At 42.6% G+C, this 16,058-nt stretch overlaps 1 long non-coding RNA gene and 1 other non-coding gene across 2 annotated transcripts in view; one reads left to right on the top strand and one right to left on the bottom strand.

Annotated features, from left to right (window-relative positions):
- The window catches only part of LOC123816865, a 54,934-nt gene that overhangs the window by 4,710 nt on the left and 34,166 nt on the right, over positions 1-16,058 (top strand). Inside the window, exon 2 of the long non-coding RNA XR_006785351.1 lies at positions 3,485-3,637. This is a non-coding gene — a long non-coding RNA (uncharacterized LOC123816865). The remainder of the gene's footprint in view (positions 1-3,484; positions 3,638-16,058) is intronic.
- LOC123817798 lies at positions 3,483-3,645 on the bottom strand. Its single transcript, XR_006785512.1, has one exon. It is a non-coding gene; the product is annotated as a U1 spliceosomal RNA (small nuclear RNA).

Consider the following 16,058-nt stretch of genomic DNA (forward strand, 5'->3'; position numbering starts at 1 on the left):
ATTCCCGTGGGGCAAATCACTGGCATTTTCCTTGAGTCACCACCCTACTGTTGATTTGGATTCCCAAAGAAGGGCATCTGAGTGGACAAATTGAGTCACAAGTCCACCTTTTGCTCATGGAAGTGAAGGGCATCCTGACTGACAGGCCTTATGAGATTGAGGAGGGAAATAGTTGATGGGAGGGAAATCCGCAGGCAGTTACAAGAAGCGAGAGAATGGGCCCTGGGCAGGCAGAAACCATCTCTTGGAGAGAGATGCTCTTGGAGAGAGATGCTCTTGGAGAGTCTCAGGAGTGGGAGACGAGATTATCTGCATGGGAGATCCTTATCTCCACTGTCATAAAAACATAGGCTGTGTTCTTTCACTCTCCGTCCCTTAGAGTGAGGTGGGGAATGGTTAGGCAAGCCCTAAAAAATGAGGTCTGCACAACTTTGCCTTCCACTTTAGGACAATTTTGGAGGAAAACTTTGCCTTGTCAGGCATGCTGCAATATATATTCCAGTTGTCAAAAACCTTTTTTTTTTTTTAATCTTCTCACTGGGAAATGGAGGTCCCCTTTACATTTCACATGATAAGGTAATTCTATTTATATATATATATAACAGCTTTATTGAAATATAGTTCACATACCATAAAATTCACCTTTTCAAAGTGTACAGTTAACTGTGTATCAGTGACTTTTAGAATATTTACAGAATTGTGAAACCAGCACCACTATCTAATTTTAGAACATTTTCCTCACCCCCCAAAAGAAACCCCATACTCACTGTCAGCCACTCCCCTGTTTCCCCCTAATCTCCAGTAATTTACTTTCTGTCTCCATGGATTTGCCTGTGCTGGATATTTTGTATGAATGGAATATATGGGCTGTTGTGCCTGTCTTATTTCACTTAGTATAATGTTTTCAAAGTTCATCTATGTTACCCATGAATCTATACTTCACTCATTTTTATGACCATGGTTAATATTTTATTTTGTGGGCATACACTTTTGTGTTTATCATGAATCATTTGTGCTGTTTCCACTTTTTAGCAGTTATGAATAATGCCTCTAGAAACATTCAGGTACAAGTTTTTGTGTGGATATGTGCTTTTGATTCTCGTGGATATACAGCCTAGGTGTGGAATTGATGGGTTTTATGGTAACACTGTGCGTAACCTCTTGAGGAAGGGTCAGACTGTTTTCCAAAGCATCTCTTCCTTTGTACATTCCCACCAGCAGTGTATCCTCAGCAATGACTGTTGTCTGTGTTGTTTGGTTATAGCCACTGTAGTTCATGTCAAAGGATACCTTACTGTGTTTTTTTTAAATATATTTTATTGATTATGCTATACAGTTGTCCCATCCCCCCCCTTTATTCCCCTCTGCCCCGCATACTCCCTCCCACCTGGACTCCTCCCTGCCCACCCCCCACACAGTTAGTTCATGTCCATGTGTCTTACATAAGTTCTTGGGCTTCTACATTTCCTATACCATTCTTAACCTCCTCCTGTCTATTTTCTACCCACCATTTATGCTACTTATTCCCTGTATCTTTTCCCTCATTCCCCCCTCTTCCCTACTGATAACACTCCATGTGATCTCCATTTCTGTGATTCTGTTCCTGTTCTAGTTGTTTGCTTAGTTTATTTTTGGTTTTTTTTAGATTCGGTTTTGATAGTTGTGAATTTGTTGTCATTTTACTATTCCTATTTTTTATTATCTTCTTTTTCTTAGATAAGTTCCTTTAACATCTCATATATTAAGGGATTGGTGATGATAAACTCCTTTAACTTCACCTTTTCTGGGAAGCACTTTATCTGCCCTTCCATTCTAAATGAAAGCTTTGCTGGATAGAGTAATCTTGGATGTAGGTCCTTGCCTTTCATGACTTGGAATACTTCTTTCCAGACCCTTCTTTCCTGCAAGTTTTTTTTCTTTTTTTTTTTTTTTTGAGAAATCAGCTGACAGTCTTATGGGCACTCCCATGTCCTTCTCTCTTGCTGCTTTTAAGATTCTCTCCTTATCTTTAATCTTGGCTAATGTAATTATGATGTACTTTGGTGTATGCTTCCTTGGGTCCAACTTCTTTGGGACTCTCAGAGCTTCCTGGACTTCTTGGAAGTCTATTTCCTTTGCCAGATTGGGGAAATTTTTCTTCATTATTTTTCCAATAAGTTTTTAATTTCTTGCTCTTCTCTTTCTGGCACCCCTATAATTTGGGTGTTGGAATGTTTAAAGTTGTCCTGGAGGTTCCTAAGCTTCTCATTTTTTCTGAATTCTTGTTTCTTCACTCTGTTCTGGTTGAATGTTTATTTCTTCCTTCTGGTGCAAACCATTGATTTGAGTCCTAGTTCCCTTCCCGTCACTGTTAGTTCTCATACATTTTCCTTTATTTCACTTTTCATAGCCTTCATTTTTTCCTCTATTTTGTGACCATCCTCAATCAATTCTGTGAGCATCCTGATGACCAGTATTTTGAACTGTGCATCTGATAGGCTGGCTATTTCTTTGTCACTTAGTTGTATTTTTTCTGGGACTTTGATCTCTTCTTTCATTTGGGCCTTATTTTTTTTTTCCCTCGGTGTGCGGTTATTAGTAAGGAGTGGAGCCTTAGGTATTCGCCAGAGCAGGGCAACCCACATCACTGTGTTGTGGCGTTGTATGTGGGGCAGGGGTCCAAGAGGGAACAATGCCACTTGCTCAGGTCTGGGCAGGCTTTCAGTCACTTCCTCCACCACCCCCAAGCAAATTGGGCCCTTCTGGTGCTGATTCCCAGGTGAGTGGGTTTGTGTAGTTCTAGGACCCTATGGGCCTCTCCAACAAACTCTCCTGTGAGGCTGGATGTTTCTCCTGCTTCTTCAACTCCCACAGGTTTTTTAAGTCAGAGGTTTTGAGGCTTTATTTCCCCATACTGGAACCCTGGGTTGCTCGATCTGTCTCACTCTCCAGTTGTTATTCCCAGTTTACCCACATGCAAATGTGGGACTTCCCAGTCCAGCAGCCACCACCTTGCCCTGTCCACCAGCTGTGGCCTTGTCTCGAGTCCTCTCCAGTCTGGCTACCTGTCTCTGCCCCTCCTGCTGGTCTGAATGAATATTTCTTCTTGAACTCCTTGGTTGTCAGACTTCCATACAGTTTGACTTTCTGGCAGTTCTGGTTGTTTTTGGTTTTTTAATTTGTTGTCCTTTTTTTGGTTGTGCAAGGAGGACTATGCTTCCATTTTGCCCAGAAATCTCTCACTGTGGTTTTGATTTGCATTTTCTTGGTGGCTAATGATGTTGAGCAGCTTTTCATGTGTTTATCAGAAATTTGTATATTTTCTTTAGGGAAAAATATTCAGATCCTTTGTTCAAATTTTATAGGTTATTATCTTTTTATTATTGAAGTGTAGTATATTCTGTATACTAGACTCTCATTAGAGATATAGTTTACAATTTCTCCCATTCTGCAGATTGTAGAAACTTTGAAGCAAAAAAGGAATTTTTCTTTCTTTTTCTTTTAGGGGGAGAGCATGAATGCAACCCCCCACTAGCACAAATTATGCAGTGGAGTTTCCCACATTTGGGGAAATCTCAGGGGTCAGCACATCCGGAGTGCAATGGGTGAGCCTCGCCCTGGGAAAACCACCTTCTAGATCATGTATCTCTCCTTCTAGGTAAGTATACAAATTTGTCTATTTTTCTTTTTGTCCCTTGTGCTTTTGATATCATATCCAAGAAATCACTGCCTAACCCAAGCTCACAAAGATTTACTCCTATATTTTCTTCCAAGAGTTTTAGCTCTTTCTAAATAATCTATTTTGAGGTAATTTTTATGTATAATGTGAAGTGGAATCTAACCTCATTGTTTTGCATGTGGATATTCAATTGTCCCACATCTTTAGTTGAAAAAACTATTCTTTCATCATTAAATTGTCTTGGCATCCTTATCAAAAATCAATTGACCATAAATATAGGAGTTTATTCCTGGACTCCTAATTCTGTTCCATTGATCTATGTATTCTTATGCCAGTACCACATGCTCATCATAGCTTAGTAGTAAGTTGTGAAACCTGGAAGTGTGACTCCTACAACTTTGCTCTTCTCTTTCAGGATTATTTGTCAAATCTCAGTCCTTTGCATTTATTTCCATGTGACTTTTAGGACCAGCTTACTAATTTTTAATTAAAAAGTCAGCTATTATGTTGATGGAGATTATGTTGAATCATAGGCAATTTGAGGAGTATTGCTATCTTAACAATATTAAGTTTTCTGACTATGAACATAGATTTCTTGCCTTTTATTTGGGGCTTCTTTAATTTTTTTCAATCATGTGAAAATTTTGTATGTACACTGAAAGTTGTACATAAATTTTACAACTTTCAGTGTACATATCTTATCATTGTTTTGCTAAATACATTCCTAAATATTTCATTTTTTTATGTTATTATAAATTGAATTATTTTCTTAATTTCATATTCATATTGTTCATTGCTGGTGTATAGAAATACAATTGATTTTTGTATATTGTAGTTTGTATTCTGCAACCTTGCTGATCTCATTAATTAATCCCTAATTGTGTGTGTGTGTTGTTTAGAATTTTCTACATACAAAATCATATCATATATGAATAGAGATAGTTCTGCTTCTTCCTGTTTGATCTGGGTGCCTTTTGTTTTTTTCTTGCCTAATGGTCCTGCCTAGAACCTTCAGTATATGATGAATAGAATTGGTGAGAGCAGACATCCTCATCTTGTTCTTGATCTTAGGGGGAAAGTTTTCAGTCCTTCACCTCTAAGTCTAATGTTAGATGTGGGGGATTTGTATATGCTCTTTATCAAGTTGAAAAAATGCACTTCTACTCCTGATTTTTTTAGTGTTTTTATAATGAAAAGGTATTGAATTTTTTTCAAATACTTGTTCTGCATCTGTTGAAATGATGGTGTGGTTTTGGCCCATTGTTTTGTTAATATGGTATATTATATTGGTTTCCAAATAGTAAACCAATCTTGCATTCCTGTGATAAATCCCAGTGTTTTTATATGTTGCTGGGTTCATTTTGCTAGTATTCTGTTGAGGATTTTTGCATCTGTGTTTTGCATCTAAGTGATGTTGATACATATTTTTCTTGTGATATCTTTGTCTGGTTTTGATATCTGAGTAATACTGGACTCATGGGATAAGTTGAAAAGTGTTCCCTCCTATTCTTTTTTTTTTTTTTGGAGGAGTGTGAAATATTACTATTAATCCTTTAAACATTTGGTAAAATTCACTAGTGAAGACATCTGGGCCTAGAATTTTCTTTGTGGGAAGTTTTTTTGTTTTGCTTTAGAGTTCTTTTATTATTATTATTATTAGTATTATTATTAGTATTATTATTGCTGCTCTATTACAGTTGTCACAATTTTCCCCTTTTGCTCTCCCCTGCCTCACCCGCCTCCTCCCCCTCCCACAGTCAATCCCCACCCTGTTGTTCATGTCCATGGGTCATTTATACTTGTTCTTTAACTAGGCCCTTCCTCTTCTTTCCTCCTTTATCCCCCTCCCTCCTCCCTTCTTGTCCTTGTTTGTTCCTTGTTTCCATGCCTCTGGTTCTATTTTGCTCATTTGTTTTGTTCATTAGGTTCCTGTTATAGGTGAGATCATATGATATTTGTCTTTCACCACCTGACTTATTTCACTTAGCATAATACACTCCAGTTCCATCTATGCTGTCACAAAAGGTAGGAGTTCCTTCTTTTTGCTGTGTAGTATTCCATTGTGTAATGTACCACAATTTTTTGATCCACTCATTTACTGGTGGGCACTTAGGCTGTTTCTAGCACTTGGATATTATCAATAGTGGTGCTACAAACATTGGGGTGCATGGGTTCTTTTGAACTGGTGTTTCAGGATTCTTAGGGTACAATTCCAGCAGTGGAATTGCTGAGTCAAAAGGCAGTTCCATTTTTAGTTCTCTGAGGAAATTCCATACTGTTTTCCACAGTGGCTGCACCAGTCTGCATTCCCACCAACAGTGCACTAGGGTTCCTTTTTCTCCTTATCATCAGCACTTGTTGTTTGTTGACTTATTAATAATGGCCATTCTGGCTGGTTTGAGGTGACATCTCATTGTGGTTTTAATTTGCATCTCTCTGATGTCTAGTGATGTTGAGCATCTTTTCATATGCCTCTGGGCCCTCTGTATGTCCTCCCTGGAGAAGTGTCTGTTCAGGTACTTTGCCCATTTTTTAATCAGATTGTTTGTCTTCCTGGCATAGAGTCATATGAATTCTTTATATATTTTGGAGATCAAACCCTTGTCCGAGGTATCATTGGCAAATGCATTTTCCCACATGGTTGGTTCCCTTTTCATTTTGATGATGCTTTCTTTAGCTGTACAGAAGCTTTTTAATTTGATGTGGTCCCATTTGTTTATTCTTTCCTTTATTTCCTGTGTACTAGAGGATGTATTGGTGAAAATATTGCTGCATGGGCTATCTGAAATTTTACTGCCAATGTTTCTTAGTGAGAAGTTTTATTTTTTAAGATTTTATTTATTTATTTTTAGAGAGAGGGGAAGGAAGGGGAAAGGGAAGGAGAGAAATATCAACGTGTGGTTGCCTGTCACACATCCCCAACTGGGGACCTGGCTCACAACCCAGGCATATACCCTAGACTGGGAATTTAATCAGCAACCCTTTTGTTTGCAGTCTAGCACTCAGTCCACTGAGATACACCAGCCAGGGCATCTTTGTGGGAAGTTTTAAAAATACTAACACAATCTCTTTTTTTTTTAGGTTTATTCAGACTACCTGTTTTTTGAGGTAGTTTCAGTAGTTTTGTATCTAATAATTTGTCCATGTTTTCTAGGTTATCTAATTTGATAGCATTAAATAATATACTTGTTCATAGTATTCCTTTATAATCCTTTTTATTTCTCTAAGGTCTGTAGTAATGGCCCTTATTTCATTCCTCATTTTAGTAACTTCAGTCTTCTCTTTTTTTTCTTGGTCAGTCTAGCTGAAGATATGTCCATTTTGTTCATCTCTTCAAAGAACCAACTTTTAATTTTATTAATTTTTTTTACTGCTTTTCTGTTAATAGGGTGATGTAAGCTACTTGGGTGAAGGGACATTCATTCAGACTGGGACTATTTCTTGAGCAGCAGGATTCAAACTCAACTGCTTGTCTATTTCACTCTAAATAGGGTTTTACTTTAATGTCTCCCTCATCCCCATGACTCCTAGAGTGATATGATGAAGAAAATAGAAACTACACTATTACTTGGGAGCTGTGAGGAACAGCTGTTCCATTAAATCCATAAACACTTCTTAACTATTAACCAGCTGTGAAGATGACACCAAGGGGCAGGGACGAGTAGCCAGAATCATCCACAGACTTTCCTAAGCCCACAGTCTAGTTGGGGAGATACACATGTAAAACCAACTTTAACACAGGTCAGACTACAATGAGGGCTGTGATTGACTGTGAGCAAAACACTTATGGGGGGCATGGGGTTGGGAGGCAGTTAATCTGTCTGGAAGAATTAGGGAACAGAAGAGTTGGCACTTGAGGTGTGTCTTTTAAAGCATGGTAGGATTCAAGGGAAAAAAGACAATGGAGGGAGGGGAAGTTCTTCAGTCAGAGAGAAGCACACAAGCCAAGGTAGGCAAGGGAGGAAGCCAGGCCTGGCAAGGACAGAGTGTGCTGGGGAAGGGAACAGGCTGGACAGAAAAGCTAGGGCCAATCTTTGGAGAGGTCTAAACAGTGTCTAAGGGGTCTAAGGAGCTAGAACATTATCCTTAAGAATCTTGGGACCCTGGCCTACATGCTCAGTGGTTAGACATTGTCTTATACACTGAAAGGTCATGGGTTCCACTCCCATTCAGGGCACATGCACAGGTTGTGGGTTCAGACCCCCATCAGGGTGCATAGGGTAGGTGACTGACCGAAGTGTCTCTCTCACATTGAGATGTTTCTGTGTGTGTGTGTGTGTGTGTGTGTGTCTGTCTCCCCCTTCCTCTCCCTCTAAAATCAATGACTATATCTTCGGGTGAGAATTTAAAAAAAGAAAAAGAAGGAAATTTGGGACCCACTGAAGGGCACTGAGCAGGAGGATGACATGACAAGCCTATGTAGAAATGTGGGCTGCAACAGAAACCTACGCTGTTTTATTCAGGTTCTATGGTGCCATCCACACCCATGGAAACAGCAGAGACAGCTGCCTTTACCATTGTTGATCACCCCTCCTTGGGACTGTCTCTTCCCTAAGGTTCCATGGCATAGCACTTCCCTGACTTCCTTTCTACCCCTCTGGCTGCCTGAGCAGGCTTTCTTCCTCTGCTCATTCTAAATGTTGGTGTTCCTCAGAGTTCTGTTCTAGATCCTTTTCTTTGTCCACTAGGCAGTTCTCCCTTGGAGATCTCACATGTTGCCATAGCTTCAGTGACCAGCTATGGATTGGGAACTCCCAAATTTATATATAGCTTTCTCAGATCTTTCTTTTTATTTAGACCCATTGGTTCCAACTGTCCATTGGACATCTCCATTTAGGTGCTATCTTCATTAAAATTAGGTCCAGCTGTAAGTAGAAGGAAAACCCCAAGTTAAATGGCCCAAACAAGGCAGGAGTTCATTTCTCCTTTAGATAAAAGGAGTCCAGAGATATTAAGTGCAGGCCTGGGATGACAACCTGGGAGTCATATCTCTGAAATCTGTCCCTTTGTCTCTATCCCCAAGCTACCATCCTCCTCTAGGTCAACTGCAAAACCTTTGTCATTCCTGCTCCGCTCAAGTGAATTCTCTGTATCTATACTGTCCACCATGGGAGCCACTTAAGCAATGTGGCCACTGAGCACTCAAAAGGTGGCCAGTTAAATTAATATGTGCTGTAAGTATAAAATACACACTGGACTTTGAGGGTTTAATATGAAAAAGTGAACTTATTAAGATTTCTCTACTGATTATATGTTAAATGATAATATTTTTGATATATTGAATTCAATAAAATATATTATTTAAAGTTAATTTTACCTGTTTCTTTCTGTATTTTTTAAATTTTATTGATTATGCTATTACAGTTGTCCTGATTTTTCCCCATTTGCCCACCCATTCAGCAACCCCCATTCCCTCAAACAATACTGTCACCATTGTTCATGTCCATGGGTCATGCATATAAGTTATTTGGCTACTCCAATTCCTATACTGTACCTTATATCCCCATGGCTATTCTGTAATTACCTATTTGTACTTCTTAATTCCTTCACCTGTTCACTCATTCCCTCACACCCCACTCCCGTCTGGCAACCATCAAAGCACTCTCCATATCCATGATTCTGTCGCTGTTCTTGTTTTCTTAGTTTGTTTTTCAGATTCAGTTGTTGATTGATAGGTATTTTTGCCATTTTGTTGTTCATAGTTTTAAATAAGTCCCTTTAAGATTTTATATAATAATGGTTTGGTGATGGTGAACTCCTTTAATTTTTTCCTGTCTGGAAAGCTCTTTATCTGTCCTTCAATTCTAAATGATAGCTTTCCTGGACAGGGCAATCTTGGCTGTAGGTCCCCTCCAACCATTTCTTCCACTGACTCAATCCCTGCTGGTTTTTGAAGCCGTAACTTATGGGGACTTATCTTTCTGGCACTGGAACCCTGGCTGGGGGGCCTAGTGTGGGTCTGGGACTCCTCGTTCCTGAGATGTCCCTCCAGAATTTTTTGTTTTAATTAAATGCTCAGTGTGTGGTCTAGATGACATGGTCCAATATATTGTTTCTTTCTTTTTTTAATATTTCATTTATTTATTTTTATAGAGGGGGGAGGGAGAAAGAGAGGGAGAGAAACATCAATGTATGTTGCCTCTTGCATGCGCCCCCCGCCCCACTGAGGACCTGGCCCACAACCCAGGCATGTGCCCTGACTGGGAATCAATCCAGACACCCTTTGGTTTGCAGGCTGGCACTCAATCCACTGAGCCACCCCAGCCAGGGCCTCCCTCCTGAATATTTATCCACCACACGTGGATGAGGGACCAGCCTGTTCCACCTCTGTGCCCCTCCCACCAGTCTGGATGGATATGGTTTCTTTAATTCCACAGTTGTCAGACTTCCATTCAACTCGATTTCTGTTGGTTCTGATTAATGGTTGTTCTATATTTTAGTTGTAATTTTGATGTGGTTGTGCAAAGAGGCGAGCCATGTCTGCCTAGGCTGCCATCTTATCTGGAAGTCCCTTTCTACATTTTTATGTGGCTACTAGAAAATTTCAAACTGCACATGTAGCTCATGTTTGTGGCTCTCATTGTATTTTCTATTGAATAGCACTGCTCCCCACAAAAGCAAAAAGGATCTTTCTAAAACAGAGATCTGAACATGTCACACATCTTTTTAAAAGCTTTCAGTGACTTATCATTGTCTTTAGGATAAAGTTCATTCTACTCAATATGGTTTTCAAACCCTCTGTGACTCAAACCCAGCCTCTGCCTCCAGCCTTATCTTTCACCACCTCCTCCCTTCACCTGCCCCTTGCACAGTATACTTCAGCCCCACACACTTCTCTCAGCTTCTTACATGCACCAGCTGCTCTCTAGCCTCTGGGCCTTCACCCATGCTATTCCCTGTGCTTGGAACACTCTCCTGTCTTGGGTGACTTAATGCTCCACTCATCTTTCCAGCCTCATCTTAGACATGTCTCTTCCCTAGGAGGCCTTCCTAGCTATCCTGCTTTTCTGAGCTCCCATTACTTTTCTATGCTGATCTCACCCCACTCCAACCCCATAAAATAGTGTGCCAATGAACAGTGTCCTTCCCCAGACTGGTGGAAATCTTGCCTGTCATGTTCACAATGGTATCTCACCATGAGCAAAGGCTGGCACATGGTCAGTAGTCAACAAGTATTTGCTGAATCAATGAATGACTCACCCTAAAGCCAGATAAACAGAGTTTCAGATGGAGGGTAAAGCCAGACTAGAGAACTCTAAGTCTCAAAGAAATGGTCACCCAGTGACCATTAGGTTCCCAGTTCGGGAGGTGAGAAAAAGGGAACACACATTGCCCAGTCTTCAGTCCTGACTATCCTCCCAGAAAAGCTCCCTGGCACGTACCCCAACCATTTCAGAAAGAGCTATAATGATGTGAACTTTCTCCTGGTTGGTAGAGCGGGGTGGGCAGGGAGGAGGTGAGGAGGGTGCCTGTTTTGAGTTGCTATTTACCTAGCACCAGGAGAATTGATGCACGTGTTGCTAATGGCATGTGAGCCTCTCTATGGAGATTTTCTTTCAGGAGACAGGAGGTGGAGATGAGGGAGTGGGGAATCAGAGCTGAAGACAGGAAAGAACTTGGAGTCAGGAAGCCAGAGAAGGGTTCCCTGGGGCTCCATTGCTAACTTGCTGTGTGACCCAAGTCACATAGTTTCTTTGGGACCTAGTTCCTCATTTATAATCAAAAGAATCAACTGTCTGCACCTCTGGAGGGGCTGTTGTAAGCATGGAAGGCAACAGTGGATATAAATGGGCTTTGAAAAATACAAGTACCATGGTAAAAGTACCGTGCAAAGGCAAAGTTTTTAGACTATTGTTCTGTGTGGGCAAGAGATGAACATACAGTTGTGGAAATGCAGCTGGGAGTGGTGGGTGGGAGCTCACTTTCTCTCAATGAACGTGGCAGAGCTGGAAACCATTCTCCCAGCCATGCTCTTCCTATTCTAAACTTGGACTAGAAAAGCTGAGTCTTGAACAGAGCCTTGGAGAAAGTGAGACCAGCTGGAAACCTGATCTTTCTGTTCTAAACTTGGACCAGAAAAGCTGAGTCTTCCTGTTCTAAACTTGGACCAGAAAGCTGAGTCTTGAACAGAGTCTTAGAGAAAGTGAGCCCAGCCAGGAACTTCAAGATCCTGAAAGAAGTACAATCCCATTTTGGGACCCCTCACTGCTCCTGACACACTCCGGTGAGCATGAATGCACACACACACCCTCTGTAGCTGATGCCCTCACACCACCTTAGAGCTTCTTGTTACCCCTTCTCAAGTTGGAAATACTCCCAGTGGATTGACACTGCCCTTAACCCAGCTAGAGACCACCCTGCCGTGGGCAGCTCCATGTGGAGTTCCTGATCCCAAAAGAGACCATCACAGAAAGGGTGGCTAGATTCCCCTCTGCCCTACCCAGGTGGGTCTTGAAGGTGGGATGCCCACTGGAGCCCCTCCCTCCTGGAGAAGACCCCACAGCTGATGACGCCATTGCTCACAGCTTTTATTATTCTCCGTTCTCTTTTCCTTTCACAGCCAGGTCAGATCTCACAAAGCAATCCATAGTGCCTACAGTTCCCGACCTAGAGAATCGAAAACACATTCCCCAGCATGCTGCCAACAGCAACTAGCTCAAAGAGGCTCCGTAATTACAGACAGGCAGGGGTCTGCCTTGCTGTTCTTACTCATCTATGAAACGCTTCTATTCCCTTCATGTCCCATGGTGCCTTGGAAAATGAAATGTGAAGCTGGGCCCTTCAGAAAAGTGAGTTCCAAATCCCTGTTCTACCAAGGGCACGTGGTAGATCTCACCATAATTCAGATCCATTCAGTCATGTGTTCATTCCTTCATCCAGGACACATTTAATGGCCCCCTGCTATGTGCTAGCGCCGGGTCTCGCGTTGGTGACAGACCAAATATGACCCATGCCCTACTTTTGAAGAGCTCCCAGTCTAGTAAGGAAGTTAAGGTATAAAAGTAGATAAAAGGAAAAAATCAAAAAGTGATGCATAATAAAGAAATGAAAATAAGATCCTAGATAAGAGAGAGATAATGTGGGAAATGGTGGCTGTTTCTTGAGAGGTAATGTAGTATAGTGGCTGAGGCATAGACTCTGGAGACACAGGCCTGGGCTCAGACTCCAACTTTGCCCCTTAATAATAACTGTCTAATCCAATGGAGAAATGGGGACAATTTTGAGGTTATGAAGAAAAGGATAGTGTCCAGCACATGGTAGAGCTCAATGGATGTCAGCTGGTGTCATCAGGGAACGTAATGTAGAATATGAGTTTTCTGTATATGTGGAGCATGAGGGTAGGGCATTCTAGAAGGCAGGGGCACAGAAAAAAAAATGTGGTATTTTTATAGAATTCCAGTTGAATACAGCATAGCCTATTAGAAAGGAAGAAAGAAGTGAAGCCGGTAAATTGGGTTGGAGTTAACTTCTGGAACACACAGTGCCAAAATGAACTTAAGGAGACATACAATGGCACAGACAACTTTGATAGAGCAGATTGCTCACCTAGCCCCAAGCAATGGTCCTCATCTATAGAGCCACATTCTGGTGAACTAAACTTCAGGGTCTCCAAAGATGAGGAGCCAGCCTTTGGAGTTTGGTGCAGTGTATTGGCCTGTCTCCTGGATTCCACCCACCAGGAAAGGCTTATCCCTGCCTCTTGTCAGATGGAGCCCAAGAATTGGGACTGAGGGAGATGAGCCATTTTCTTTCACAAGGACCAGTGTACATGGGCATCTCTGCCCACCAGAGGGCTGGTGTTGGGACATCAAGGCTGGGAGAGGCCTCAGGAAAGGTGGCAGGAGGGCAGAAACCCAGGTAAGGCTGATCAGCCTCAGTTTATCCCTAGCCTCTTTTCCTCTGGGGTAATACAGAACCTCCTTCAACCCTATTTTGGAGTAGGGCCGACTGAGAGCAAAGATTTCATCAAGTGCAAAACGAACTAAGGAGAGGCCCTGCTGGCAGACTGCAGAGGGAACCAGGGTTCTTGTCCAGGTTGTGTCTCCCCATGTAGACTTTGGGAAAAATCCCTTCCCCTTGGCCTCTGTTTCTTCTCAGTAAAACATAAGGGTTTTGCCACAAGGATCCCAGATGCTTTTACAGCTCTGTACTTGAGTTAAGCAATGCCCTGTGTTAGGATGTGGGGTGTTAGAGTATGTCCTAAATATTGAGGAAAACCCAGAACAGCCAGACCTGGGAGAAGAGGAAACTAGAGGGGCTGTCCTGACCCCCCAGTCATCAGGGTGCACAGGGGGTCAAGCCTGTAGAAGAGGTGGGGAGAGGAGGAAAAACAAGGGGAGGGAGGGGGACAGCATCTGCCATCTCCAGGACAAAGGAAGCTAACCGGTAAAAGGTGTCTTCTCCCAACTCCAGCTACCTCAGGATCCTGTGGAAAAGCTGCATTATAATCGATAGCCTCATAAATAAATAAGGAGTCAATGCATCCTGTCTCCAGCTCAGGGCTTCTTTAGGAAAACTGAACCTTGACCCACTTCTGACTCACCCATTCTGGATTTCTACAGAGGCCTCCAGAGGGAAGAAACTCTTACAGGTCATCTTAGGCATCACCTTGCCTCTGGGCTGGCCTGCCATGCACGCCATCCTAGAAGGTCAAGGACTGGGGTGGGTCCTTTCTTCCCTGTCCCCACTCTGTCCTGCAGTTTCCCTTCCCCCCTCCGTTGGGGTTCTCTCACTGTGAGCTCTGGCTCTTTACTTTCATCTTCTTTCCCCTGATAAACTCTCCCTGTCCTTTCAGCTCTGGCTCTTTGCTTCTCACCTCTCCTGATTTCACACTTTTCTTCTGACCACTGCTTGGTGCTAAACAGAATCAGTAGCAGGAGGAAAGGAGCTGCTCCCCACCCCCTGCAGTCTCCCTCTGTACCTACCCCTCAGACTCCTTGTCATCCATCATCAGTGAGCCACTCAGGGTCTGTCTGGAAGAAAGAAATGCTAAATGCATTTCTGGAAGCAATAAAAAAAGACTCTTGTAACTTCCAGAACAGATGTATGCCAGCAAGTTGATTTCCTCTGACTTCTATTACAACAATGGAGATGTTTTTCTAATAGGAAAAAGCAAATCTCCAATAAAGCAAGTTCAATATTTTGGACCCTAAAGACCAAGATGGATGGTAGTCAGCTCTGTGTGGTGATGGGCAACTACCTCTAGGTGTGTCTTGAAATGTGTCAGGACCTTTCCTCTGCTTAGATGCCTCACTCTTCCCTCCAGCTCCCAGGCCCAGACAGAGGGCATTCCCGTGCCTGGGGGCTCCTAGGCGCTGCTTGGGCAGTGAGCAGGGAGAAAAGCGTTGTTGGGCAATGACAGAATTAGTGACCACCACGCTCCAGCTGATTCCTGGGTATTGAACATTCTTTTAATTACAAGTTTCTGACTAGAATGTACCATATCCCTGCTTTCTCTGTTCTCCAAGTATAAAATCTAGAACATTCCATTTCCTTCTGAGTTATCCATAGCAGAGTTTCCACTCCAGCTTCCCAACCTCACCTGGTCTCCTCCTGTCCTCATCATTACCTAAAGGAACAACTAGGAAGGTGAGTCTGTAACCAGCGTACCCACGCAGACAAAACAGAATTGTTCTCAGACATCTATACAGTGTATTGACAATTGGGGCTTCATCGTCCCAGGGAGGAACTCGGGCCTAGGAAGCAGTCAATAATCCAGGCTCCTGGCTCTGGTTTGGCTATCTCCCAGCTGACAGGAGGTAGCTCTGGCTGGCTGCCCAAAAAGCGGCAAAGGTACCTCCTAAGAGGCAAAGGTGGCCAGTAGCAGAGTTCAGTGGACTTGTAAAGCTTGTTACTAATTGACAAGACTACATTCATGAAGTCCCCCAAAATACAGGGAACATGTCTATCTACTGTCTATCTACTGGGCTTTCTACCCAAGGAAGAAGTTGTGAATGCAGCACATCAACCTTCAGTTATAGCTCTTAGAGCTGAAAAGGTCTTTAAGAAATTATTTGGCCCAGGCCTCTCCCTTTCAGTGTCCACCAGGGCCTGGCCTTAAGGTGACTGGCCCAGAGTCTCATGCAGGACAGTGGAGTCCAGCCCTAGGCTCCCAGCTCTACCTGCAGCACAGGTTGGGGGTGGTACCAAGCAAATGGCTTGTTGCTGTCACGAGAGAAGAACTAGCAGCAGACACAGCAGATTGTTTTCTTTGCAGGCTGAGAGTAACTAGAGGAAGCTGAGAATTCCTCTGCTCTATCTCAGGCAGGAGGATGGGGATGGGGAGGAGGAGAGGAACAGGGAAGGCCAGGGATTCTTAAAGGAGAAAGGATTCCAGCTCCTAGGATAAGTGAGGTAGTGAGGACCAAAGATGGCAGGGAAGACAACGCCAGGGCCTCAT

This window comes from Phyllostomus hastatus, unplaced genomic scaffold, assembly GCF_019186645.2.
Source record: "Phyllostomus hastatus isolate PE091 unplaced genomic scaffold, TTU_PhHast_1.1 phas_contig_210, whole genome shotgun sequence".
Classification (NCBI taxonomy): Eukaryota; Metazoa; Chordata; class Mammalia; order Chiroptera; family Phyllostomidae; genus Phyllostomus; species Phyllostomus hastatus.